Source organism: Ambystoma mexicanum, chromosome 1q, assembly GCF_040938575.1.
Source record: "Ambystoma mexicanum isolate Mex_15411 chromosome 1q, UKY_AmexF1_1, whole genome shotgun sequence".
Taxonomy (NCBI): domain Eukaryota; kingdom Metazoa; phylum Chordata; class Amphibia; order Caudata; family Ambystomatidae; genus Ambystoma; species Ambystoma mexicanum.
In genome coordinates, this window is record NC_090922.1 from 768,621,018 (window position 1) to 768,647,051 (window position 26,034).

Below are 26,034 nucleotides of genomic sequence, written 5' to 3' on the forward strand. Positions count from 1 at the left end.
ATCCTGGCTGCGTAGTCATTCGTTGCCTGCGGTCTAAAGCACGGGCTCTGCAGGAGCGGACTGTTTGATGGTCTGTGATTCGAACAGGACTAGGGACTGGCCCCGATCTGGATCTTTATGTGGTCGCCTGCTTGGCGGATGAGGTTTAGGCATTAACAGAAGTTGAGTTTCCAGTCATGCACACCCTTCCTGGGGATTGTTGAGGTGTACGGTCCCATCGTGGTACACCTTAAGTTGTGCTAGGAAGGAAAGTGCAGTCAAAAAGTGACTGAGTCAAACAATAGGTGTGCTTTCTGGAACTCCCTGGTGTAACTCTGAAAAGAAAAATCAGATTTGGTAGCCACTGTATGTAATGGGACCATTGACTCGGGTCATTTCAGTAGGGCATCGCGGCCACGGAAGCACAAGAGCCATGCGATTATTGCGTGATGAGACTCCCAGTTGGGATCCTATGCGCCCCTTTGACAGAAAAGTATTTCAAGAAAATCTTTGGAGCAAACAATTCTGCCAACAATTGTTCCATGCTGGGCTCCTCCAAGGATATGAATATTATTACGGTGTGCTCTTCCTTCGCTATCTTATGCTCCGTTTTCCTGGTGCGTGAGTTTCTGGGTTACTGTTGCCAGTTGCTTGTCTAACTCCTTGATCGCATCCTTTGAGTCAGAGATGCGCTGCTCAGTCTCGCCAACTGTCGAAGCCAGGTTCCATAGATCTTACCGTAGGAAGGACACTTCCGTCGAGAGGCCACCAATAGTCTACTCAACGGGCGATATGGACTCCCCTATGGCACCCATGATGTTGCACAGTAAGATCTGAGTCTTCCATCTCCTCTCTCGTGTCAGCCATCCCCGGGGCACGAGTCATGGAGGAGTGGGGGGCACCCACTGTATAATAGTCCATCTTGCTTTGTAGCCCTGTATTTTTAGCTTTGTCTTTAGCAATTGTGCTGCACGTAGTTCATCTGGGAGCCGTCCCTCCTCCACCACCCCACTTGCTTGTGCCAGGGCCTTATAGCGTACGTATTGTTCCTGTGCACTATGGTTCCATGGTTAGGTGATCTGCAGGGGGCCCTTCACAGCTTCTGGCACACCTGTGCAGCAACACCCCCAACTACACAGAGTTCCTCTTCTTTTTATATGTCTTCCACTGCATCCAGTACATCTGTGCTCATCCCTCGTGCCATAAATCCTCTGGTGTCAGTTGTAAGCCGCAGATGGGAGCTCCCACTGCCCAGGATACCACGCGCTGCCTTCACCACTGGGTCCCAGAACCCACCACCCCACAGGTCTTCTCAGCCACACTATCTCAGCAAGGGTCCATGCATCCCCGCCCCTGCTATGTCTTCAGCTTAATGAGGGACCGAAACCCTCCCCACCTCTCCTTCCCCCCCCCCCCAAAACAGCGAGTGCAGGTATCAGGTGCTGCCCGTTGCTGTCCTCAAGCAAGTTTGGGGACGAGGGTCCAACCACCAGCTGTGGTATCGAGCATGTGGCAGTGGGGGCAGACAGTCTATGTAACCCTCTCCGTTGTGTAAATGGGTTTGGGGCTGGTCCAGGTGTCGCAGATACAGCACACTCATCTGCTGTATAAAGCCTTGACTGCCAGCTTTTTATGGTGCTCAGATCACCGCTGCTGTCCTGGTCCCCGGTCACTTTGATGTCAATGCCAGTGAGCGAACCCATGCAGTGGCTACTACGGCTGACACGTTTAGTTGTTGTCTGTCCCTCTGTGCACTCGCGAGGGCACAGTCTCGCTCCCATGCTTCCTGCCTTGATTATCAGGCTGTTGTCACCACTGCAGGCCAGGTCTGTGCTTTCTGTGCCATCAGCTGAGCGAGCGCACCCAAATGCCTCAGCTTACTGTGTGCCAACCCAGGCACTCAGCGTCCCAGTGCGTGCCCTGGGGGGGGGGGGGGGTCGGGGGGAGTGGAGGTGGCGGTCTGCTCCGGTGGCGGTCTGCTCCAGCGCCCAGTTCACCCGCTCCCTTCACCGGGCCAGCAGATGCTGTCTCTGGCACCGTCCTTCCGCCCAATGTCAGTGTGCAGGGCGGGCGAGCCGGCTTGTTTTATTACTGAGGGAGGGGGATGGGGGGGGAAAATCACACGGCAAACCTGCAGGCATTTTCTTCAGTTCTTCAGTGTGCAGACAGCCTCAGTTGGCACCGCCGGCACAACATTCCTCAGCACAAGATGGCGCTGTCCTCCTTGCCTGCGCCAACTGAGCAGTTAATCAGGGGATTCCTTTTTTAACATCCACCTTCCGCCGGTAGCAGATGTGAAAATTCCCTTGTGATTTAGCCAGGGGAACAGGATTTATTCTGCAGGATGTCAGTGGCCGCGTCAGAGGCTCACGTCCTCATCCGATCGCTGCACAACAGCGCTCCCTGGACCAAGAACATTGGCACAACTTTTTAGTTCAGTTATAAGTGCAAGGGACAGAGATGGGGACGTTTTGAAACAGGACGGTGGACTCTTCAAGTTACAAAGACATCCTGACAGACCCATTCACACTTTTGGTTGAGGCAGGGAAACCCGCATAGATATAGGAACAGATATGTTTTCTCTTTGTTTTTATTCTAAATAAAGGTCTATCGCAATCACTATGCCACCTGTGTGTCAGTCCACTCCTTCTGCACCCTTACACTTCCCAGGCTGCTCTGAAAGCGGCTTGTACCATACAGTAAAGCAAGTGTTCTGAGCATCCAGATTGGTTAGCGGCCCCCCCAATCCACCCATTAGGATTCTATTGCATGTTAAGCATGTGAACATCGCTCCGTTGTACTGAAACTCAATGACACTTTTACTCAGCTGAAACAACTGCCAATGTCACAATGTTGGATGAAACACCTCAATTTTCTCTTCTGTGACACAATCATATATAAATGTTGCATCCAAGATTGTGATTATTTTTAAATCTACAATACTCATTTTTCTTTTTAACTTATAAAATCGTTGTGAAAGGAATTGCTGGATTGGGAGATAATGGAATGAAGACAGGGCGGAGGGAAAAAGAAAACCAGTAAGGTAAAATAACACAGAAAATGTTTTGAAGGGAATTGGTTTTTTCTTTTCAATTGTAAAAAAAAAAAAAGAAAAGAAAACCAACACACATCAAGGAGAGCAAAACGGGCAAAGGAAAACTATGGGTACTGACCAAGGTGTGCCACCAATGCGTTCTCCCAGGCCTCAATAGCCAGTTTGGGGGAAGGTGGGGCACATCATGAGTTGGAGCGGTGCACACGTTACGCTAAGTTGAGGCCAGGTTGAAGAACCGTCGGGAGAAGAAATGGTAAACTCAAGTCAAGGAGTATCATCACAGGAGGAGTAACGATCGCTGGAACAGGTGCCGGCTCTGCCGAAAAAATCCCAGGATGGGATGCAGCTGCTAGAGATGGTGGTGCAGATGAAGAATTTATAGCAGGAGACAGAGCGGTGGTGGGAAGGTGACTCCTGCCGACCAGTCTGTGCACCCACTTTTTAAAGCGGGTCATGAAAATCTTGACAGACCAGATGCAAACGTTGACGAATGAGGCATAGGAGAAAAGGGGTTGAAAGCAGGCTCTGCGTCTAGATTGTAGAAACCAGCTCCTGAACAACTCCTGTGCAGAAGCCCGCCAAAAAGTGGAACAAAGGGCTCGACTGGGGTTAGAGTTTCAGAGGCGAACACAAACGCCATTTTAAAACAGAGTCCTGGCAAAGACCCAACCAGGGAATTAATATTGAATAAATAACCCAGCAGTATCTTTAACATTGCACCAAAAAGTGGTGCGTTTAAAATCAATGGGAAAATCCCATAAGAAATATTCTGGTGGAATATTTCGTTTGGTATACACTTCCACCAGCCAGAAACTCGACAAGGGGGGGACTGGACAGTGCCCCCTTGAAAAACAGACCCAGGGGCAATCTAATTACCCCTTACCAGTACTTCCACAATATGATGGTTTGTACTGGTTCTGTTCACAGTTTGAGACTAGTAAAGCCAACGGTGACTTTACATGCCCTGGGAGACAGTAGTCAGTCCCAGGGTATGGAGTCTATGTTTGGGGGTCACTATGACACCCCTGTGTTACTGCACTGAGGGTGCTGTGTAACACACATACCAAAAACACATGAAGCCCTATGGAGTAAAAGACCCCATAGCCCATAAAACACATTCAAAGGACATTCTCAAATCATGCATAAGAGTGGGAGAAAGAGTCTCACTCTTAGCAGGAGAAAAAAAAGAAACCCCAAAAATCCAGCAAAACTGCTGGGGGACTCACTAGGTTTGGGAAATTAGCCTTTACAGAGAACTCTCCCCAACAGTCTGCCACAAATTATCTTCAGTTTTGCGTTCCATCAACCTTTTTTCTTTCTCTTGAAGGTAGAGCAGGAGCTCGACAAGGTCCGTCCAGGTTGGAATCCTGCAATGCCTGCATGTACTGCATGAAGGCGGAGCTTTATATAGCCACCATGGTAAAGTCACAGAAGAGTTTGAAAACGAAGCAGTCTGGATGGCCTTAACCATCCCAAAGGCACTATTAATGTTGGCGGTCCCCATGCAATTCAATTTGCATATAATGCTGTCACCTCTTGTTTTCCAAACTTGACAACTACAACAGGTTGCACTGTGAAGGGGGCTAATGTCATATTGCAAGCATTAATGCATTAACGCCAGTAGGCCACTGTATGTTAAATTGTAAGATTAATGGTAATGAGGTGGAGTGTCTAATAGACACAGAGTGAATATTTTAAAGAAGTTTATTCTCTGAAACTGGACAGGTGGTCAGCATTTCTAATAACTCAATGAACCCTGTTTCTGAACCGCTAAAAGAGACCATTAACTATGTTAGGAAGGCAAAAATGTAAAACTTTTTAGCGTTAAGTGCCCCAGGAGAGGTTGTCTCAGCATGTGAAATATGTGGGTTTAATGTGCAATTGTAAGCCAGCATGGATTGAAATAGATTCAAGTAATCCCCTACCCAGGTAGCCCCAATAGCCAATGAAACCAGAGGTGGAAGGAGTAATATGTATAGCAATAAATTCATTTTTTATTCAGAGGATATAGAAACCAACAACAAGCTCTTGTAATACGCCACTTTTAGCCATTATAAAACCTGGACGGAACGTGTATAAGTTTGTTTGGTACTTACAAGCAGTAAAAAGCAGTGGCGTTACCATAATTCCCAGTTTTTCCAAACCCTGTAACCATACTGTTGTTTATGCCGCCTACTGTCATCAGTAGTTTACACTCCACAGCCAATATTGGTTTGTTTCCCCCACGCCCCCCAGCTAGGTCGACATATTACGTGGACCCAATTCCCACAGGCATACACCAAAAGCCCAACGCTTTTTATCCAAGCTTGAAAGAAAGATCTGGACGATATTCACATTTTCAGGTGGGACGGTCTACAACTCTGAAAGTAATGTTCCAATGGAATACACCCGAACCCCTCCAATGGCAATTACAAGGTTCGAAATTCAGATTCGATGAGCAAGGACTAAAACCAGCCCCTGAGCGTCCGGCATCAATCACCCTGCAGGCAGGAGCGACCACTAGGGAACCAGGAGTGAGTAGACCTGTGCACTGCACATCTAAAAATTCCACAAGAACTTTTGCCCATTAAGTATCGCCGTTATATTTAAATGTGTCCTCATTTTTCTTTATGCTCATTCTCAAACACTCCGTTACATGTCAGATATGCATGTTTGTAAAGCAATAGTTGGTTTAGGGACCCAAAAGGTAGTTCCCAGTAACTGTTGGTTTTAAGCTAACCAGGATCTCCTAGGATAGAAGCAGTAGCTGAATACCTCCCAGCTCCCATCAATTTTGAACCTCAGACAAAAGGAAGCAGAAAGGGCATTTGTATGAATAAAACATGCTTTAACAAGTTCCCCTGCTCTCACGCTGCAAGATTATAAGAAACCATGCACCTTAAAATTGCCATTAAAAAGGGCTAATGCAAAAATGGTGCTGACTCAGAAGCACACAGTGCTGAACCATTCAATCGTATACTATGGCACATTAGACACAGTCGAGGATGGGTTACCACCTTGCCTTCGGTCAGTTGCAGAGCTGGGATGGCTGTCCAAAGTTTGAAGAATATAGTATTGGGGAAGCCCCACATGCCAGTGGTCCCACACACTGCAACTCCCTGGTTATTGAAAACCAAAACACTTGCCTGTATCACAATTAAATAGAAATTAATATTTCTGAATTCTGCAAACATTACTCTTGTTCATCGCCCAATATTAAATCCTAGGTACACATTGCCATGCCCCCGGGTGGTGAGGAACAGGACTGTAAAAAATGCAAACTATGTGAATCAATAAGGCTTCCATAAGAAATGGCGGTCAGCAAGTGCACTGCCCATCACGCCCCACGAGAGGACATAAGCAAAGTCAATGCACTTGCTGATTAAACAGCAAATGGACTGCCCTTTCCCTTGAGACCTTGGCAGAGAAGATGTCTCAGAGGCCAGTGCAGTCAAAAGAGACCATTTAAAATACCAGAGCAATTGTCAGTGTTGCAGGAGCAAGTGCCAGATACACAGAATAATGCCTGGAAAAAAGCAGGATGCTCTGGTCATAGCAGTAAACTGCTGCATTCTCCCGCTCAACGTTTAGTTGTTCACAAAGAGTTACAGGAATATTTTGTGTACATGCTACATTGCGTACACAACAAGTAATGGTAGACCGGATGAAAAGTGAATGGTTTGCCAGAGGATGTTCATAAATCGCAAGTTGGTTTGAAGATGTATGGCAGCATCAGGCTACTAGAAAGACAAGTAATGTGCAGCAAAGCGCACACTGCCGAGAGGACCCCATCTGCAATGTGATTTTATTTAAATCAAAAAGTAGCATGCTTCGTATATGTGGCGTTTATAGTCAATGTTGTCTCTACATTGGTTGAGAGGGAGACATACAGTTCTGAAGGCTTTACTATTCAATTGTATTCATAGGTCTGGAGTATACGCAAATAGTGACAGAGGGATACATTTTATGAGAAAACTGACTTAGGCGCTATGCAAAATACCATACAATAGAAGGTCTACTGTCCATATCACCCACAATCAGTTGGGCTAATGAAATGCCAGAACGGGATACTAAAATAAATTGCTAAGTTATGTACTGTGAGGGTGTAGCAATAAGACTCGGACACAAGGGTAGCATTTTTCTGGATACAGACTTTTATTAAAGAAAAAATGCAGGGTGGGGAAAAGCCTCATTAGCTGTAATGCTAAGAGGGGCTTCCCTGCCGCAACACAAATCTTAAAGCGGGTTATCAGGAGGTCAAGATAAAGTTAAGTCCATTGTTGTGTCAAAACTCTAATTCTCAAAGTTCAAAATGGTATAAAAATAAACAAAGTTCCAAAGTAGCAAAGTTCTCTGGCTCTAAAGAAAGCAAAGTTACAATTCAAAATGTTCAGAATGGTTCCCTTCTCTTGGTCTCACTCAGACCTCACTGTGGTTACAGATGCCAGGGGAAATATCTCCCTTCCTCATGCTTTCTTTAGGCTTCTTACAATGTCAAGAGAGTAATTGTAATTGGTTATTTATAACGCACTTAATACCCAGACGTTTCTAAGCAAAGGCCTGGGGATCGATCCTGTGTTTCGTGTTGTCTTGCATCCAAGGCAAGCGCATTTCTCCTGAGCTATCTTCCCGAGAGTGCGGTCCTTCTCTTGACTGTTCTCATGCAGTTCTCACAACACCAGGGAGGATGCTTCGCTTCCCCTGGTCTCTTCTCTAACCTTCTTTCACCTTGTTTTCAAGTCTCTGGGGTACTGGTCACAAACCTGTAAGGTTCCCTCGTGATAGTGTGGCAGACAAGCCTGCCAAGTACTGCAACTATGAAGATGACCGACGATGGTAATCTTCATTCGGGGCAGGTCCCAGACCAGTCTTCCTTGGTTTCTTTCTTGGGGGCTCGAGAAGGTTACTTTGCTTCCCCAAGTTTGCCCTTCTTCCCCTGGGTCAGGGTATTCCCACTGCTCGGTTTTGCCCTTACCAACCAGCCCGGTCACCCCTGTACCTTTGGGGTCTTTCCCGGCAGTCTGATTGGTCTGGAGTCTTACTGCTTTGGTTTTGGACTTCAGCAGTCCCCTTCTCCAGTGTGCTGAATCAACTCTGCAGCATGTGGTTCCCCCAGGGAAGTTTAGGCTTCCTGTCCGGTCCTTTGAAAAGGGGGCTCTCCTGGGCTCCCCCGAGTCCTCAGCACTTTACCGGTGTGCAAAGATTCCCCTGCTCTCTGGCAGAGCCACTGGTCCACAGCTGCTTCAGCTTAGCATTCCTGCTTCTCGCTCCTCCAGAGAGGGCTTCTCGCATACTTCCCCGAGTCTGTCTTCTCTATTATACTGGCTCTGGCCAACAGGACTTGGGAAGACAATAGGCCACTAAACCTGGTTCCTACAGGTAATCCTCATGCCTGTACATGTCTCCCTCATCACAGTTCTAATCTTAGGACTCCCTTGTGAGTTAGTGGGGTTCTTCCTCGTCACAGTACAGGGAAAGGGATCTTAACTTAGGCAATTCCTATTCTTCCTCATCTCTGTACTTTCTAGGAGAACGGTAGGATGACTACAAGTTATTAACTAATTAGGAAAGTAGTTGTTCTTAGTGCTGTAGAAGATGCCAAGTTCTCATTGTTACGCCCTGAGCTCGTCACCATAGCAGCCACTCACCTGGAGGTTGTATCCCTGTTGGAGGCTGCATTCAAGGACTGGCCAACGGGCTGCAGGCAGACTGGCAGCTATAAAAGTCCCTGCCGTGCACAAGAGACAGGGAGAAACACAGTATATGGGCGCCGCCATGTTCATACAGTCTACGCATGCGCTGAGGCCCGAACACTGCCTCCGAGCAATCATGCGTAGCGCACAGCTTCAGAACATTTCTAGGCAACGACGCCTGCTACAATGACCGTCACAGGAGCAGCAGGTTATGCAAACCTGGATCACTGCATTACGAACGTGTCTCAATGCGGTCCATAGATTACAATTCTTGGAAGTCTTATCCTGGACTAGTCTCGGTTAGCCTTGCCTAGCTTTGCTTTCTACTCTTTTCTGCCAGTTATCCTGCCTGCTGTTCCTCTTGTCTTGTGCCCCCTTCCTCTGGCTGGGTTCTTCTGCTCCTTACCTCTGGCTGACCTCCTCATTGTCCAGTCTCTGCTACTAACTTGTGCTGCCTACTGCTGGCTGGATACCTGCCTGAACCTTCCACAGTTCTCCTTCCTCATGTCCGGGTACACTGAAAACATACCATCTTTACAAAACTTAGAGGGAGTATGGTTTACTCTTGTGACGGATCACTGGAGGTTTCCTGCTACCATAACATCATTATGTTCATCTGTCCCGATCAGCGCTTGCGCTTCCTTATGTCACGTTAATCCAGGAACAGCGGCCACATGGCGTGCGGAGTTGGACTGTGTGCCTGTCCTGTCTTTACATCCCAGTGAGGGGGCTCAGGGGTGAGACCCTATGTCATACTAGCATCAGTGTGGTATTCTGGAGGACAGAAGATGATCCAGAAGCGAAGCATCCTAACCACAAGCTTGGGTTCATTGATATCAGGTACTTGACATGAAGGCATCATGAAGTAGACACAGACAACAGATTCAAACTCTGTTTCAAAAGTTTTATTTAACTTATTAATCAGAATGATTAAGACCTAACTTTCCCTGTGCCAAGGTGGGATTTCCCTACCTAATGAAAATGATAGTCTGTCAGGAAGTCCAAATCAAATGCCTGTCTGTGTCCAAAACCTACACCTGCACTCACAACTAACTGTATACAATGTGTGACGTCAGCATCAAAATTAATAGTGTTCAAAAATTTGAAAGAAAGTTTAGAGCTTCTTTCAGCTCTTGGTTTTGTGACCAGCTTCTCCAGCTACCAGGCAGATCACAAAAGATTGGGGTTCCCTTCCCAGAGTTTTCAAATCTTCCAGCTTCAAAAATTACAGTTCCTTGAGCCACTTCCCAGCTCCTTTGATATCAATACTTTTCAACTGTTCGCTTAGGCAGTTCCGTTTCTTGAGTTTAAGTTCACACACAAGGTTGTTGCAAAACAATACTTCTTGGAGTATGCTTTCTTTGGCTTTCCCATGCAGGGCACTCGGTCTAGGTGCAGTTTTCGGACCACAAAGACCACCCATCACAGGTCACGCAACTGATACCCCCTTCTTGACAGCTTCCATCAGCAATTGGTCACTGCTTCCCTTTGACAGTGATGTTCAGTTAATTCCACAGTGCCACTCTTCAGACACTGTACCGTAGCTTGGTTGGCCACCATGCACAGGCAGGGGGACACTTAAACTGTAGGACAAACAGAAAGTCAAGTCAGAAAGAAAATACCCACGCATAAGAAAACAGGTTAGTCAAAAAGGAAGGTTTTCAACTGCCACCGAAACGTACCCAGATTTGAAGGAATGCAAGAGTCGGGCTGAGGTTACTGGGAAAGCCTTCCCTAGACCATTTACGCATTTGTAGAGGGGCTAAGTTACCAGTGCCTGGTTGGAGGAGCAAAGGGCTCTTGCTGGAAGGTGAGGGATCACCAAGTTCTTAAAATATACTGGGGCATGTCCGTAGAGACATCTGTGGACAAGCAGTGCTGATTTGAATTTTATATGTGCACAAACAGGTAGCCAGTGGAGAGATTTCAGACTACTGGAGATGTGATCTCTCGTAGATTTGTCTAACAATTTGCACAGGGTCGTTCTGGGAGATTTGTAGTCAAGCCATGTTTTTCTTGCTGGTGCCCAGTAGCAGTTTGTTGCAGTAATCCAAATCAGAGAGGATGGTGGCACGTGCAATGGTGGCACAATTGGTTTCAGAAAGAAACTGACAAATGTTCCTAAGTAGCCAAAGATGATCTGACCAAGATCTAGAGGTGTGGCTAACCCAGGTGTCTGCACAGAGAAAGGAATTCAGGTAGGAACCTAAGAATTCTTTACTTTTTCAACGACTTGGATGGTACAATCGTGAATCACAAAGGATTGATAGTCAGGGTGCAGCATATCTCTAGTGTGGGAGAGAGCACATATCAGTAGCTCAGACTTATTGCCATTGAGGCACATCCAATGATGGTTCTTCCATGACTCAATTTGAACATATGTCTTTCTATGAAGAGTAGAGCCTTGCTCGTAGGATCCAGGTTATTCCAGAAGTGGGTGTCGTCAGTATAGTTAGTTAAAAAAGCTCTCCTTTTCCAGGACGACAGAGGGGTCTGACAAAGATTAAAAAGAAGTGGCGATAGGCAGACTCCTTGTGGAAAACCACAAGTAATATAGAAAAAATGCGACAAAGCATCGCCCCAGCACACTCTTGAAACTCATTGAGATAGGAAAGACTGGAAACAGTTGAGGGAGTCTTCACAACAATTTCTGCCGACATTTGTAAGGGAGGTAATAAGTCGATCGTGATCCAGAAAGTCAAAAGCAGCCAACAGGTCCATGAGGACAGTGGGCCGGCTTTGCCCCCGTCAGTAATATCAAGCATGTGAGACTGCAAGTCAATGAGGGCTGTTTCAGTACTATGACGTGGTCTGAAACCTGACTGTCTGGGGTGTAAGAGCCCCAGATTTTCAATAAAAGCTTGAAATTGAGTAGTCGCAATCTTGTCCAATGTTTTTAGTAAGAAATTACAATTCGTGATTCGTCTTAAATTGTTAGGATCCGTACCATCTAGGCCAGGCTTCTTCATAAGGGGAGTGACAGTAACCGCCTTTATGGAAGTAGGCACCAATTTCCAAGAAGAGGAGGAATTGACAAAACGAACAAAGAATGGAGCACAAATCCTTATTCGCAAGCACGAGTTTGGGAGGAATAATGTTACCTGGGCACGAGGAAGGCTGTATGTTGGCTAATGTTTTAAGCATCTCGGAGTTTGCAATAGCAGAGAAAGAGAAACTGGAATACTCTTCCATCACGTGCTGAGGAACAGGAGATGCGACGGGGGGGCCTCCTTAGATTGCTTTTAATCCTCTCCCAAGCTGTTGCAATCTTTGTTTCAAAAGCCATTTGGGCCTTTGTAAAGTGGTTAGTGAGAGGAAAGTCAGTATGTAAAGCTTCTGGCTATTCCAAGGACTTAAGAATTTCAAACAGCTTTTTGCAATTGTTGTTGGCCTTGGAAATCCGACGATTGAAAGTCTTTTTTTGCATCAACGATTGAGGATTTATAGATTTTGTCCAGGTCTTTCCATTTGTTTATTTCAGACTGTTGCCTGGGCCAAGTGGACTCAGCTTTCCTTTTCTTTTTTTCAGTAGGTTAAGGTCTGTCGAAAACCATTTATGGTGACCAAAATGACCCAACGGTTTTTGTGCTTATAAGTGCGAGTCTGTTTATCAAGCAGTTGAGAGTGGAGATAAAAATATTAACAAGAGCTTCAGGGGAATCAGTGTTCTGTGTAGAGACCATGACATTGTCCATAGATTCCTGAAGGTCAATGGCATGTATTTTACTGTAGGTGCGTCTAGAAACCTTTCTAGGTGGATTCTTGACTTTTGGCTGAAGGCCAGGAAACTGAATGAGAAAGTCAATTATGTAGTGGCCTGACCAGATACACAGGGACATGTAAGTTATCTGGACAGTTCGGTTTCTAGCCATGACCCAGTCAAGAATATTGCCTTTTATTGAAGTCGGGTCACGGAGGAAAGAAAAAAAAAAAAGACAGGAGTGTTGCATGTCACCCATTCTGGAGGACATGGTACCTCCCAGGTTTGGTGTCATGGTCACATGGGGCAACCATGTGACCAAGTAAATAAAAGGAACGAGCCGCTTCCGGCTCGTCAGTCAAACCAAGATCTGACCCGTGTCGTGTGTGGAGCACCATGATGGTGCCATGCAGTATGCCTGAGGCCTGCCACGTGGCCCCGTCATCCGGACGGTGCCCCTGCTGGGCAACGCCGTCCATTGGAAATGGATCTGCTGTGTGATCACGGCCTTTGGTAGAACCCCGGCCTGGGTGCTCCCAGAGCTGGGGGCTGCAGTGCGCTGGGTGCTGGGTGGCACGGTGGCCTCCCAAGTCAAAAAGGAAGATCTTCCTGGAATCATTCTTGAGTCATCAGGTGGCTCCATCCTAGAGTCATCCATGGCTAGTTCAGGGAGATCATCCGAAACCATCCTGAAGCATGTGTATAGACCGAAATATTCAAATGAGATGACTAGAGTTACCACAGAAACTACTCCAAGAGGAGTTCCGATTACTTCCAGTGATGACCTTGTATTACTCCAGGATGACTTCATGACAACTTCAGGATAGGTTGGGGGGTGCTGGGGGGAGCGGGGGGATTACTCCAGGATGACCATGTGACAACTTTAGGATGGGTTTGAAATTGTGCACGATTATTGCAGACAATTTCAGGAGGATGTTACTTTCAAACGATTTAGGAAACAGGTTTTGATTCCTTGTGTGTAAGATGGGTGGTATTACTATAGGGTTAGACTTATGGATAGTGTACTGGAAAACATGGAATTTGCAGCCGTTACTTGCCTTCTTTGCTAGAGTACTCAAATGTCATTAACTAAGGTTTGCTGATTTAGTGTACAAAACTACAAATCCACCCCACAATGTCACGTACCGACCTCTAAACAACTCTCATTTCATATCTCACCTCTAACTAACATGGCATCACACCCAATAAACTCCCACAATTACAAATCACTGCACTAAAATAAACACTTTCAGTGACCTAGATAGAATCCGTTAAAGGTGTACCTGCATGACAACATTGTCGATCACTTCACCCAATATCACTATGCGCAGCTAGCAATTAGTTTGACCATTCACCACACCCAAAAAAACATTAGCTGACCCCCCCCCCCCACACCCCAACAGAAATCCAATAGCACAAAAACATGTACCATTTACAGGTTGGCACTAACCTACAAATTCACCAGATCAACTAGATTAGTTCTACACACAAGAGCATTTGCATCTTCAGTTTCACAGAGCAGCATGTGCGCTACAATTACATTGTAGATTAGTAGCAGGGGCTGACGTAGCAACCAAACTCAGTTGTGGGGATTTTACAATTACATCGGTTTTTTTAAACGGTAATCTGAAAAATTGTGCAGTTGAGTTGTCTGGTAATATGTAGGTGTCACTTCATTGTCCAAACCGGCATGACCGTCATACTGTCACAAGAACACACTGTTAAGAAGATGTGGTGATAAAGTTGAGCTTGTCAAATTAGATCTGTCCGACAAAACATTTGTAGCAGATAATTGAGAGGTTACTTTATAGTCCAATATTTTGCAGTTGTTGCACAGCTACATCTCTGGGAACTGCAACATTACACAGACATTTGCAGATTTAATGCTGTGTCTATCAATTGTCCAGGTGAAGTAAGAGGCAGGTTCCGAGGAAGGAATGTAGGAGGAATGTAGGAGGAATGAAGAACACTAGCCATCCCTGCCAAAAGACTTAGGTTTTCCAACTTTTGTGAACAGCCATTAATACATTTTGGAAGAGTCAGTTTTCACCCATCAGCTTTTACAATATAATGCTCTTGTTTTTTTCACTGCATCTTTTTTCCAGATTCCACCAGTGGCTGCTTTTTCTCCTCTACCTTTCTTTTTAAAGCCACAATTATAGCTTTTCATTATTTGATCAAATGTTTCCTGTCTCTTAATACGGTTTCTTGGCTGTGGGTATGAAAAAGGCAAGTTGAAACTTCATAATGTGACTACCAATACAACAAACATTTTGCCTGAGCTGTACACTGGGGTGACTCCCCTTAAGCGCGATCCTATCCGCCACCCTCCCCCCCCCTTGGAGTTTTGCTAATTCTTGCTCTCCATGGCGCTTTCCCTCCCTCCCCATGCAGCTACCCACAACTCAGTGTAGCTGCACACATAAAAGTGTGTATGGGTACATACCCTTGAGAGTGCGCTGTGACCACTAGAATTTATAAATAGCGGCGAGCTGCGTCACCAATTCCACATGGTCTACGTATAAAGACCTTTGAATGAATAGGACAGAAAACGGATTGGTATTTGCGAATCGTGCTCACATCCTAGATTAGTTCCCCAACCTGTGGACTAAACTTTCAGGATTGCATCTAAGGTTAAAAAAAAAAGATAGTTTAGGAATTTCGATCTGGGGAACCAATCCAGGATGTCCAAGCACCACTAAAGACTTTAGCACAACGCGCCAGCCACTGACCGGTCTCTCGGGACTCAACCCTTTATCAAGTACCCTCCAGAAATTGTTTCAAGATATTTTTACAATCAACTTCAAGACATAAATTAGTTTTCAAAAATTAGCAGAATTTGCTAATTAAAATATTTTTGATTAGCAAATAAACCTATTTGATTAGCAATTGTGTACTCCTATTTTAAATGTCACCAGAAGTTAGTTTTACCCAAAGACATACAATTAGCAAGAATACAGCATTTCTATGTACCTCTGATGTAATACATTCGTGCAATGAATGTAAAATGTAAAGGTTCACTGCATGAATGGACTACATAAATAGATATGATAAAAAAAGCTCTGTAAACATTTTTCAGTTCAACGCTCTGTACAGAATGATGGGATCAGACCAATCCAGTGACCTGACAGCTACATGACTTTGCCCTGCACTTTAGGTGAACCACCAGTGAAGGTAATTGGCAGAGCGTGCCACCATCGCACATCATCTGCATATCAGACTGAGTAGGATATCAGTCTTCATGTTGTTCAGTTATTTATCTGCCACTGCAGGAATAAATATGTATTGGCCGGGCTGCTGCTACAGAGCAGTGACAAACGTTGCCTACCAGCTCTGTGCGATTACCTTCTGTGTCAAATATTTTATTGATTAAATGCAAATAAAAATAAAAATAAAAAAAAGAAGGTAGGTAATTGGTGTTAACTTACGTTCAGAATTATAAATTTTTAACATTTGAACATCTTTCCATTTTCTGCTGTTGGGTGGGTTGTGGATCTTAGAATGCTCCAGTGGTGCCAACAATGTATATTTTGTATTTTCCCGTGATGTAATTGTTATGCAAAGCATTAGTTTTGAAACTTGAAAAAGCCTACATCTTTTTGGCCACAAAATATTGGCAAGTATGCTACAGGCCTGGGTGCTTGGAAATTGGCAGAAATAATATTTCCACCGTCCGTTCGGGTGGGAGAAATATTATTTCCAGCCACTTTCTTTTTTTTTAACTTTGTTTGTTTTAAATCAAGGCAGGATGACAATTACAAACATTATAAGCAGTGATTATTTAGGCATGTTAATCCCCAGTCCTTTATCCCGCCTAAGTTTCCTCCCTCCCTCCTCCCTTTGGTCCCTCTGTCCCTTAGGCATTGTAGGCGGAATCTTCCCTCCTAGGCTGTCCAGTTTGCGCCTCAGCATCTATGTATCTTCCTCAGGGATCTCTTGATTTTTCAGGATCCAGCGGGCCCGGGTAGGTTTATATGTCAGGGCGGGGAAGCGCTGGTCGTATTCCAGCACTTGGGCCCAAACGTTCTGGAAACGATGGAGTTCCCGCTTGTGCTGCCGTCATCTTCTCCGCTACCAGAATGTCCCAAGGTTTAGTCCACCATTGGGCTATGTGAGGGCCTTCCGGGGTTTTCCAAGCTCTGGCCACCACCGTTTTCCCTGCCAGTAGGCAGTGAGATAGTAGTTTCGATCTGGTCCCGGAGCGCGGGTAGATCTCGGGGATTGGAGCTCCCAGCAAGACTGGTTCTGGTTCCAGGGGAATCGTTGTTCCGGTAATTCGTGTGATGGACCCCAGACATGATTTCCAGAATTGTTGGATCTCTGGGCAAGCCCACCACATGTGGAAGAAGGAGCCTGGGTGGCCGCATCCTCTCCAACAAGAATGATCCACCTGGGGGTTCATATGGTGAAGTCGGAGGGGCGGATAGTACCACCGTAGCGTGATCTTGTATGCACATTCCCTATTGGTAATGCAGGTGAATGAGGTGTGTGTTCTGGTCCATATGTCCACCCAGGTTTGATCCTCTATTGGATGACCTAGGTCCGCCTCCCATTGGGCCATGCAGCGGGTCTTTGTGGTCAGGAAGTCACTTAGAAAGCGCCTGTATAGGGTGGATATTCTGCCGCGGGTTGGAAGGTCTCCCAGAGTGAGTTCTAGGGCAGTAGGAGGGCGCGTCGCTGCTTGCAGAGTTTGGGGGTGTGAGCACCAGTGGCGTAATTGAAAGTAGGTGAATCTGTCCCTTTCCTGGAGTTGGAATTTCTCCTTGCATTGGGCGAATGTGAGAGGTCTCCCCCCCCCCATATACAGCTGGTCTATGGTCTCCAGCCCGCCCTTAATCCAGTTACGAAAATTGTGAGGATTCGTTCCAGGTGCGAACATTGGATTATGGAAGACCGGGGAGCGTGGGCTCAGTCCTCTTGGCACGCCCTTTCGTTTTAGCGCCCAGTCCCAGGAGCTAAGGGTGCGTTTGGTTGATAGCAGGAGATCTCCCCATTGTGTCCTGAGGGGGGTGGGATGTGTGGTAGAAATCGTAAGGGTAGGGACACTTGTGATTGTTCCAACTCTACCCATCTAGGGCGGTTTGTTGTATTTTGCCATGCCTGGACCTGTGCCAATTGAGCCGCCACTCTGTATGCCTGCAAGTCTGGCACCCCCAATCCTCCCAATTAGGAGCTCCCCAGCATAGTTCTGAGAGGGATTCTCGCTTTCTTACCTTTCCAAATAAAGTTCAGCATTTTCCTCTGGATCCCTCGAAGAGTTGGTGTGGGGATCGCTACTGGAGGCACAGGCGTATAGGAACCTCGGAAGGAGGTTCATCTTGCATGCAGCGATGCGCCCGAGCAGTGAGATTTCTTGGGTCTCCCAGCGTTTCAAGTTGCCTTCCAATTCTTTAAAGAGTCGGGGGAAATTGGCTTTGTATGTGTCTCTTGTGTCAGCCGGGATGTGGACCCCTAGGTAGGGGATGGCTCTTTTTTCCCCATGTTATCGGGCACATCTTAGTCAGTGGTTCCCGTTCTGCTGGGGTGAGGTCGATGCCCAGGGCGGATGATTTATCGAAGTTTATGGTGAGGCCTGAAACCTCCCCGTAGCTGGCGATTTCTCGTATCACGTGTTTTAGAGATGAGTGGGCCTCCGAGATTGTGAGCAGAATGTTGTCCGCGTATAGGGCGATTTTGTGATGCGTGGGGCCACTTTGTATGCCCTTGATTCGGTCGTTTCGCCTGATCTTTTGTGCAAAGGGCTCCATGGTGAGTGCGAAAAGCAAGGGTGACAGTGGACAGCCTTGCCGGGTTCCGCATGATAGGGGGATTGGAGCCGAGCTGTGTCCGTTGATTCTCAGGCTAGTTTTAGGGCTATTATAGATGGCTAGAACCATCGTTTGGAAAGTTGACCCTATCAAATGCCTTAGCTGCGTCGAGTGCCACTAAGACTAGTTTTTGGGAGTTCCGGGAGGCAAGGTCCACCAGGTTCAGGGTTCTCCGGATGTTGTCGCCTGCTGTCCGGTGTAGGATGAAACCTGCCTGGTCGGGGTGAATGATCTTCGGCAAGATGCGATTTAAGCGGGTTGCTAGAATTTTTGAGTATATGTTTGCATCGATGTTTAAAAGTGCGATCGGTCTATAGGACGTTAAGCTTCTTGGATCTTTTCCAGGTTTGGGCAGGAGGATGGTGGTTGATTCCTGCATCGATGGGGTCACTGCTCCCGTTTCCCTGAAGGAATTGAATAGGGTAACCAGGTGGGGGGTCAGTTGTGCTCTGAATAGTTTGTAAAACTTGGTTGAAAAGCCGTCTGGGCCGGGGGCCCGCGTTTTAAGTGCTTTGATGGCTTCCTCAACTTCCTCCCCTGTAATGAGCTCCTCCAATTCGTCTGTCGCTGTGTCGGAGAGACGGGGCACTGCTGCCTGCTGTAGGTATTCCTTCTGTTGTGATAAGTTTCGTGGGGTTGCCTTCATGATTTGGGTCAAATAATCTATTGAGAGTCGTCGCTTTTCGGGCTCTGAGTATAGTGTGACCCCGTTGGGATCACGCAGACCAGTGATCGTGTTGACGCGTCTCCGCTTGGCTAGCTTGGCCACCAGGAACTTGTTACCCTTCGCGTAGTATGACTGTTTGGCCTTCGCCATTAATTGGGCAGTTTGTTCCGCATAGTGGGCTTCCAGTTTTTTCCTTGCTGTACGAATGATCCGTTGCGTTTTGGGGGACCAGCCTTTCTCCTTGTGGAGTGCCTCGGCCTCTCTTAGTTCGTCCTCTAGACCCGTCCGGGTCTGACGTCTGTCTCGGTGGTAGGCCGTTCCTTGGGCAATTAGGGAGCCCCTGATTACTGCCTTCATGGCGTCCCAGTTGTTCGCTAACGAGGTGTCCGAGGCTGGATTTTCGTTAAAGAAATTTCTTATCTCTGTTGCGATCTTGTCTCTGGTAGCCATATCGTTAAGGATTGGGTCGTACAACGTCCATTTACGTGGGTTATTGCGGTTGAGATTTTGAACCCGGAGTTCCAAGAGCACTGGGGCGTGGTCGGATATCGCTCTTGTGCCGATGGAGACTTCTTTGACTGAAGGGAAAGTTTGCGGGGAGATCAGGAACAGGCCGATCCTTGAAAAGGTGCGATGGACGAATGAGTAAAAAGAAAAGTCTTTTTCGTCGGGGTGGAACACCCGCCATGAGTCTATTATCTCCAGGGACCTGAAGAGTCGGAGGAGGCTAAGTGCTTGGGTGAAGTCGCTTGGAGTCGGGGGGTGTGACCTGTCTTTGGTGGGGTCGGGAACCCCATTGAAGTCCCCACCGACTATTGTTTGGCCCTCCACAAAGCCAGCGAGAGATGTGCCCAAGGAGTCATAGAAGTGGGATTGTCCAGTGTTAGGGGCGTACACCGAGACGAGAGTATATAGATCTCCCATTAGGAGGCATTTGACTGCTGTAAATCGGCCTTCTGGGCAGATTTTCGTTTCCAGAATCTGTGTGTTCAAGTCTTTCCTGAAGAGGATCGCCGTACCTCCTTTTTTGTTTGTGCCAGAGGCAAAGAATTGGAGCGGGAATAACCGGGAGCGAAGCCAGGTCACGTCTACCAGCAGCAAGTGAGTCTCTTGGAGCATGGCTATCGCTGCGTCTTCGTCCCGGAGTTTCAGTAGAATTGCCTTCCGTTTATTAGGGGAGTTCAGACCATTAACATTCAGGGAGAGGACCGAAGCGTTTGGGGGTCCGTTGGGGTCTCACTCTCCTTTCCTTGGGTTAGGGGGGGTCGTGGGCCAGTGATTCAGCTGCCATGTCTGTTGGGGAATCCCTTAATATCATCCTGCACTTGAAATGTCAACGCGGAACCCCAGCGGGGGGCCGCAACTTTAACTGGAGGGTAGACCGACATTGTAAGTACGGGCGTACCCTCTACCAACAGGGCCAAAAAGGTTGGAAAGTATCCTTGGAGTGGGTATGAACCATGGGTATGGCCCGCCGCCACCGCCTTCAAGGTTCCTCAGTTCGAGGCCAAGGTGGCGGGTCTTAATTTAGGTAAGGGCACTTGCGTCCAGGTGAAGTTGCTGACGGTACCTGGGGCCGTGGAAGCGTCCTCGTTCATCTCTTTCTGTTGTTCCGCTGGGTTGACGACCATGATGTGTGTTTGGGCTTTGGGGAGGGAGGCGGTCCAGAGTCCTCGGTCCTCTCCGGGTTTGGCGTGGAAGGATCTCGTGGCGAGGCTGGATGTAAGATTCTCTCTGCGTCTTCCAGGTGGCTGATCCGGCGTAGGGTGCCTTTATATGTAAACTGGAAAGCCGTCGGAAACAGCCACCTGTAACGGATCTGTTGCTCCTGAAGGAACATTGCCAGAGGTCGGAGTGCTCTTCTTTTCTGAAGAGTAAGTGGTGAGGGGTCCTGGTATATTTGAAGTGGAGTGCTCTGAAAAGTGATCTCTTCTCCTTGGCGACTGATCGCCGATATCGCCTCTTTGGTTGTGAAGAAGTGGACCCTGGTAATAACATCTGGGGGGGGGGGTCCGAATCTGTCCCTCGGCGCGGGCAGAGTCTGTGGGTCCAGTCTAGCAGGAGCTGAGATTTGTCCAGATCCGGGAGTAGGGCCTCGAAGAAGCGTCCCACATAGTCTGCTAACTTGTTGTCGGGGACAGAGGTTGGGACGCCTCGAATGCGGAGGTTGTTGCGACGTGCCCTATTTTCTAGGTTTTCATGTTTGAACTCCAGGATCTCGCATTTGTGATGCAGGGAATCGATGGATCTTTGCATTTCCCCCAGCGTGGTAGTGTGGTCCTGAGAATGGTCCTCAATTTCTCCGAACCTCTGTTCGATCTCTGTAACCCTTTGGTCCGTCTGTTCAACTTTAGTGGTGAGTTCCGAGAGGCAGGCACGGAACTCCGATTTAATATCCTCCATGAAGGCTATCATGTCTCCTTTGGTAGCGAGGGTGCCCCTGTCCTCTTGTGGCTTCTGTGGGGTCAGTTTAGGAGGGTCTTGTTTCTTGGGTTTCTCCGGTGCAGTAAACATGGCAGAGATATCTGTGCCCTTGCTCACCTTTGTTTGCCTAGGCATGCTGCTCGTATTGGGTGGTCTTGATTGAAAGAGTAGCAGCGGGGCCCAGGGCAGTGGGAGGCTGCACTCGGGGTGTGTATCGCTCTCAACCCCCTCTTTGGTCCAGGTCTGGGCGAGTGGGCCGGGGCGCCCCAGGAAGCGTTGGTGGGGGGGGGGGTCTCAGTGAGTCGGGAACGGTGCAGGATAGCCGACTGTTGCGTGGGGGGGGGTATGTCGCTGCGATGAGGGCCACGGGCTCAGGGCCTCTCTGGATAAAAGCGGTTATCTCGCTGCTTCCCCGCCCCTCCTCAAGTCTCTATCGGTGGTCCTTCGCTGATGAGGTCTCAGATCCCTCTGTGAACCTCCCGTGTGCCGTTCCGTAATGATGTCGGCTGTCGCTGAGAGGAGGTCCTGACTTGTTCTGCGTAGCGGGGAAGGGGGAAGGCCCGCTCTCCCGGTCCCTCGGAGTGTGCGTCGAGCTCTCAGGCCCCAGTAGCCGAGGATGCACTCATGTGTAATCCAGGCAGCCTTGGTATGAATCGGATGGCTCTGTGCTGGAGTCCACTCCCCTCCTCCAACTCCCTGGCGCTCTAAAGCCCCGTTATCACCAGGTGCGGAGTGCGTCGCTGGGTTCCGGCTTGGCAGCCATGCTGGGTTCCGGCTTGGCAGCCATCTTGGTTTCTTCAACTGGAGACGGGGGAGAGGTTCGGCCGCTGAGTTCTGGTAGAACGCCTCCTCGGTCGAAGGTTATGTTTGGACAGGTTGTGCCATGTCGGTTCCGGTCGCCTTAGATGGCATTGGCGACACGGTAACCCGCTTAGAACTGCCGGGAATTGACGGCGGCGGCGGGCATCCCACGGGCGGCCTCAGAGGAGCGACCACATCGATGGCGCTCCAAGCCACGCCCCCCTTCCAGCCACTTTCTAAGCATCCAGGCCTGCAGTAATAACACAGCCTGCTTGCAGAGGGCATTTTTTTTCAGTCCTGTGATTAATGCTTTAATCACAAGACTGAAAGAAAATTAAAAATGTCCTCTGCAAGCAGGCTATGTTATTACTGCAGGCATGGGGGCTTGGAAAGTGGCAGAAATAATATTTCTCCCGAACGGACGGGAGAAATATTATTTCCAGCCACTTTCTAAGCACCCAGGCTTGCAGTAATAACGTAGCCTGCTTGTAGAGGGCATTTCAAATATTTCTTCCTTCTCGCAAATCACGAGAAGGAAAGAATATTTGAAAGGCGATCTGCCAGCATGCCATTTTACTATGGGGCTGGGTACTAGCAAGTGGCTGGAATTAATATTTCTCGTGGCCACTTGCTAACACCCAGCCCCGCAGACAAGGGACTCCCCCCTCCTACTCCCTCCCCTAAGCACCCCAGCATGACTCCTTACCTTGGATGGAAGCCGAAAAAAAATAAAAAATAAAACAGGCACAGTAATCTGTGCCTTTTAAACTCTGCGCTCGGTGCCACAAATCATATTGCAGTCTCTGCGGCATGATATTAAATTTAAAACGCAAACCAGCAGTATCGTATCGCAAATTGCGATGCCATACCGCTCATTTTATGCCTTGCAACTTCCAAACCTGGTCACCATACCAAGTGTTCAATTTCAAGGCCTTGAAGATGGCTAAGCTCGAAACATGTGTCAGATGACTTTAGGGAATAAATTGACCTACAGATGATTAACCAGAGATCTTTCTACTTTCATTCGAAAAGACTGTATACCTAACTTTAAGAAGGTAGAGTGCGATTCGCCAATACCAATCCATTCTCTGTCCTAGCTGCACACATCCTGGACTACGGTCCCCGAGGGCATTCAACCCATAGCACTTTGCCAATAACATAAGAGAAATCAGTAGATACTTTAGAGAGTTATTCTAGAGGAAAGAGATGCTGTAATAGAGGTGGGCATTGTGCAGCATTCATATATATGTGAAAAAAGGGAATGACTCTGCATAGGGACGTCAGATGTACCCTCCTCCCCCAAACAAATAGATGAACCACAAAAAATAAAAGAAATGAACACATTGCTTACCCAACTACAAAAGCATGACTGCCTTGAAATCCTTTTCTTCACGTATTTCTCTTCTACTTTCGATACCCTCTATCAGCAATTTACAATTAACTTCACCAGGCATTGCAAAGGCTCAAATCCCCCATCTTTCAAATGCAGAGAATTGTCGGAATCAAAAAAAGAGTGCCATGATTTGAGTTATTGTCTAAAAGAAGAAATAAAAAAAGTAAATTTAGTATGCTCCAAGTATTTGTGAACCAGGTCTGTACCCAAAACCATAAATGTATATTGGGCTTGCTATGGGTATTCCTGCCTGAGATGTCCCGATTTATGAGTGACTGGTGCTTGGTTAACTTCCTCCAATACTTCCACCCATTGTGGCTTTAACTAGCTGCATCTGTTCGCAAAATTAGAGGTGGGTGTTCCGGAGAGGCAATACGTTCTTAACTGCAGAGCTCTTGTACCTAAAATGCTGCAGTCATTTTGTGTGTGTCTCCTCAAAAGACAAGCACCCGTTTCGTACATATCAACCATAGAGTGCCCCAGCTTGCAGACAGTAACATGTACAGGAAATAGGAGGGTATGCAGAGACAGGAACCATGAACAAAGTGATTGTTTACTGGGGGAACAAAAAGTCAATATTACACCATAGCAGGAAGGCCTTTGCTAATATGAGCCAGGCTCTATCCTCCAGAAGACACAGATGTCGCCTCCCACCCACCTCCCCCCCCTCGCCCCTGGGGGGGCAGAAATTATTTTACTCAAGGGCGGGGGGCTCAGCATATAAAGGCTTGAAGACCACTGCCCTAAGGGAATAAAGTGACCTCCCACTTTCAAATAGCAAAGCAATTAACAGCACTCGTTCACACCCAGGACAGAAAACTCTGGCTACCGCGCCAGTCCTGATACACAAGGCTGGCTGCTTAAAAATCCAGACAAGCATGAAAATAGCTCAACATCATCTAATGAGAAAGAACTGGTCCCATCATTAGAGAAAAAGCATTCACCCCAGATCATCATAAACAATGATCAAAAAAGATATTTTCAAAATTTATAACAGGGATCACTATCCCTAGCAAGCATTCAATAAAAGTTTACAGGCAAACTATCTTCAATTAACTGCTAATGTCAAGTGGTTGGAAAAAAACCGCATTGAAGGGGCAATAAAATCCCTCCGGGAACCTCAGCAACCTATATAGAGAATGTGACATAATTATAACTACTAAAAAATGCAGTAATCCCGAGTCCCTGAAACTTACATTTGTATATATTAAATCATGTAGCGATTTCCCCAAAGTGTTGAACAAACTAAACGTAGATGGAGTAGAGCATGAGTCAATGGGGGCGGGGGGTGGAAGGAAATTAGAACATGCCCCCCTGTACCTAAAGGCTGGCACACCTAGCCCTACTGTGAACCGAAAAGGCAATGGAAAACAGGGGTAAACAAGCCATCTATGTGTTCTTTAAAATAAATGGCGTAAAAAGTTCTGCCTCACGGGTATAGCATCTGTAACTTCCAGCAGTAAAAAAAATAAATAATATATTAAAAAAAGCATTACAATACAAAATGAGTCTTCAAATGCCGGACAGTTCGCTTTTTATGGGGGGGGGCAGCTTTACAGAACCTCTTTAGGGGTGCTTAGATCTTGAATTTCACAGATTACCTGCCCTTTACACATTACACACATCTCAATATTGCCCAGCTTGAAGGGGGATGGGGGTGTTGAGACTCCTTTAATGCAAATTCAGTTGCTGGACATGCCACTTTTTTTGTTGGCTGGTGTTCAATGGCTTAAGTGAAAGCAATGATCAGGTTGCAAGCATTGTTAAGAGAAATAAATAGACGGGGGCATCTGTCCACTGTTGGTTAGAGGAGTCTTTTTCTCTCCCTTCTTCATGAGAGTTTGAATAGCCAATATCTGCAAGCCCCTATGAGACTGAATGCAGGAATCGAAGAACTCATTCATCAGGGCGCTGCAACCATCCCCAGCCTGAGACTACACATGGCGGTGTGTGCAGCACATCCTGTGACACACAGCGGCTCAAACAGTCTGCCACACACTTCAAAACTTAACCAGCCTTCATGCTAGCCAAACAAAAACGTTGCCACTTGGCACACTGCTTCAGAATTAAGCAATATTAAAGATGCTGCGAAAGTCACACACGCTTCCCACAAGCCACACAACAATCCCCACACAAGGGAAATCTATGCCAGCGGGTGTCTTTTTTTTCATTGAAACATTTTCTTGATAACAAGAAAGTCACTCTACAAGCAGTTTTCAAACTTCTTTGACCCCTGAGCCCTCCATAAGAAAAAGGTACCTGGCATGGGCCGCTCTATACACATTGACTCCAAAATGTGTATCTGGTGTAGAATGGTGCCAAATGGAGGTGTAGGTGCCAAACACCATTCTTTCAAAATCATTGCTTGCAATAACTCAAATTAGAGGGCAAATATTTGTAAACACAGCATTCAGAAGTTTTTGCTACAGGGGACTTGACTAAAAGTAGTTGGATATTTATTTCATACAGTAACATAGGACATACTCAAATACAACAACTTGATTACTATCAATGCAGTCACCTGCAAGTTGGACAG

General features: G+C 47.0%; 1 protein-coding gene across 4 annotated transcripts in view; it reads right to left on the reverse strand.

Annotated features, from left to right (window-relative positions):
* GLRX2 (glutaredoxin 2) overlaps positions 1–26,034 on the reverse strand; it is a 363,657-nt gene that overhangs the window by 279,374 nt on the left and 58,249 nt on the right. For 2 of the 4 annotated variants that reach the window (XM_069641356.1, XM_069641353.1), the window contains exon 2: positions 23,457–23,640. The exons of the other annotated variants lie outside the window; for them this stretch is intronic. The gene's annotated coding sequence lies outside the window, so the exon portion shown is untranslated. The remainder of the gene's footprint in view (positions 1–23,456; positions 23,641–26,034) is intronic. 4 annotated transcript variants of the gene reach the window in all.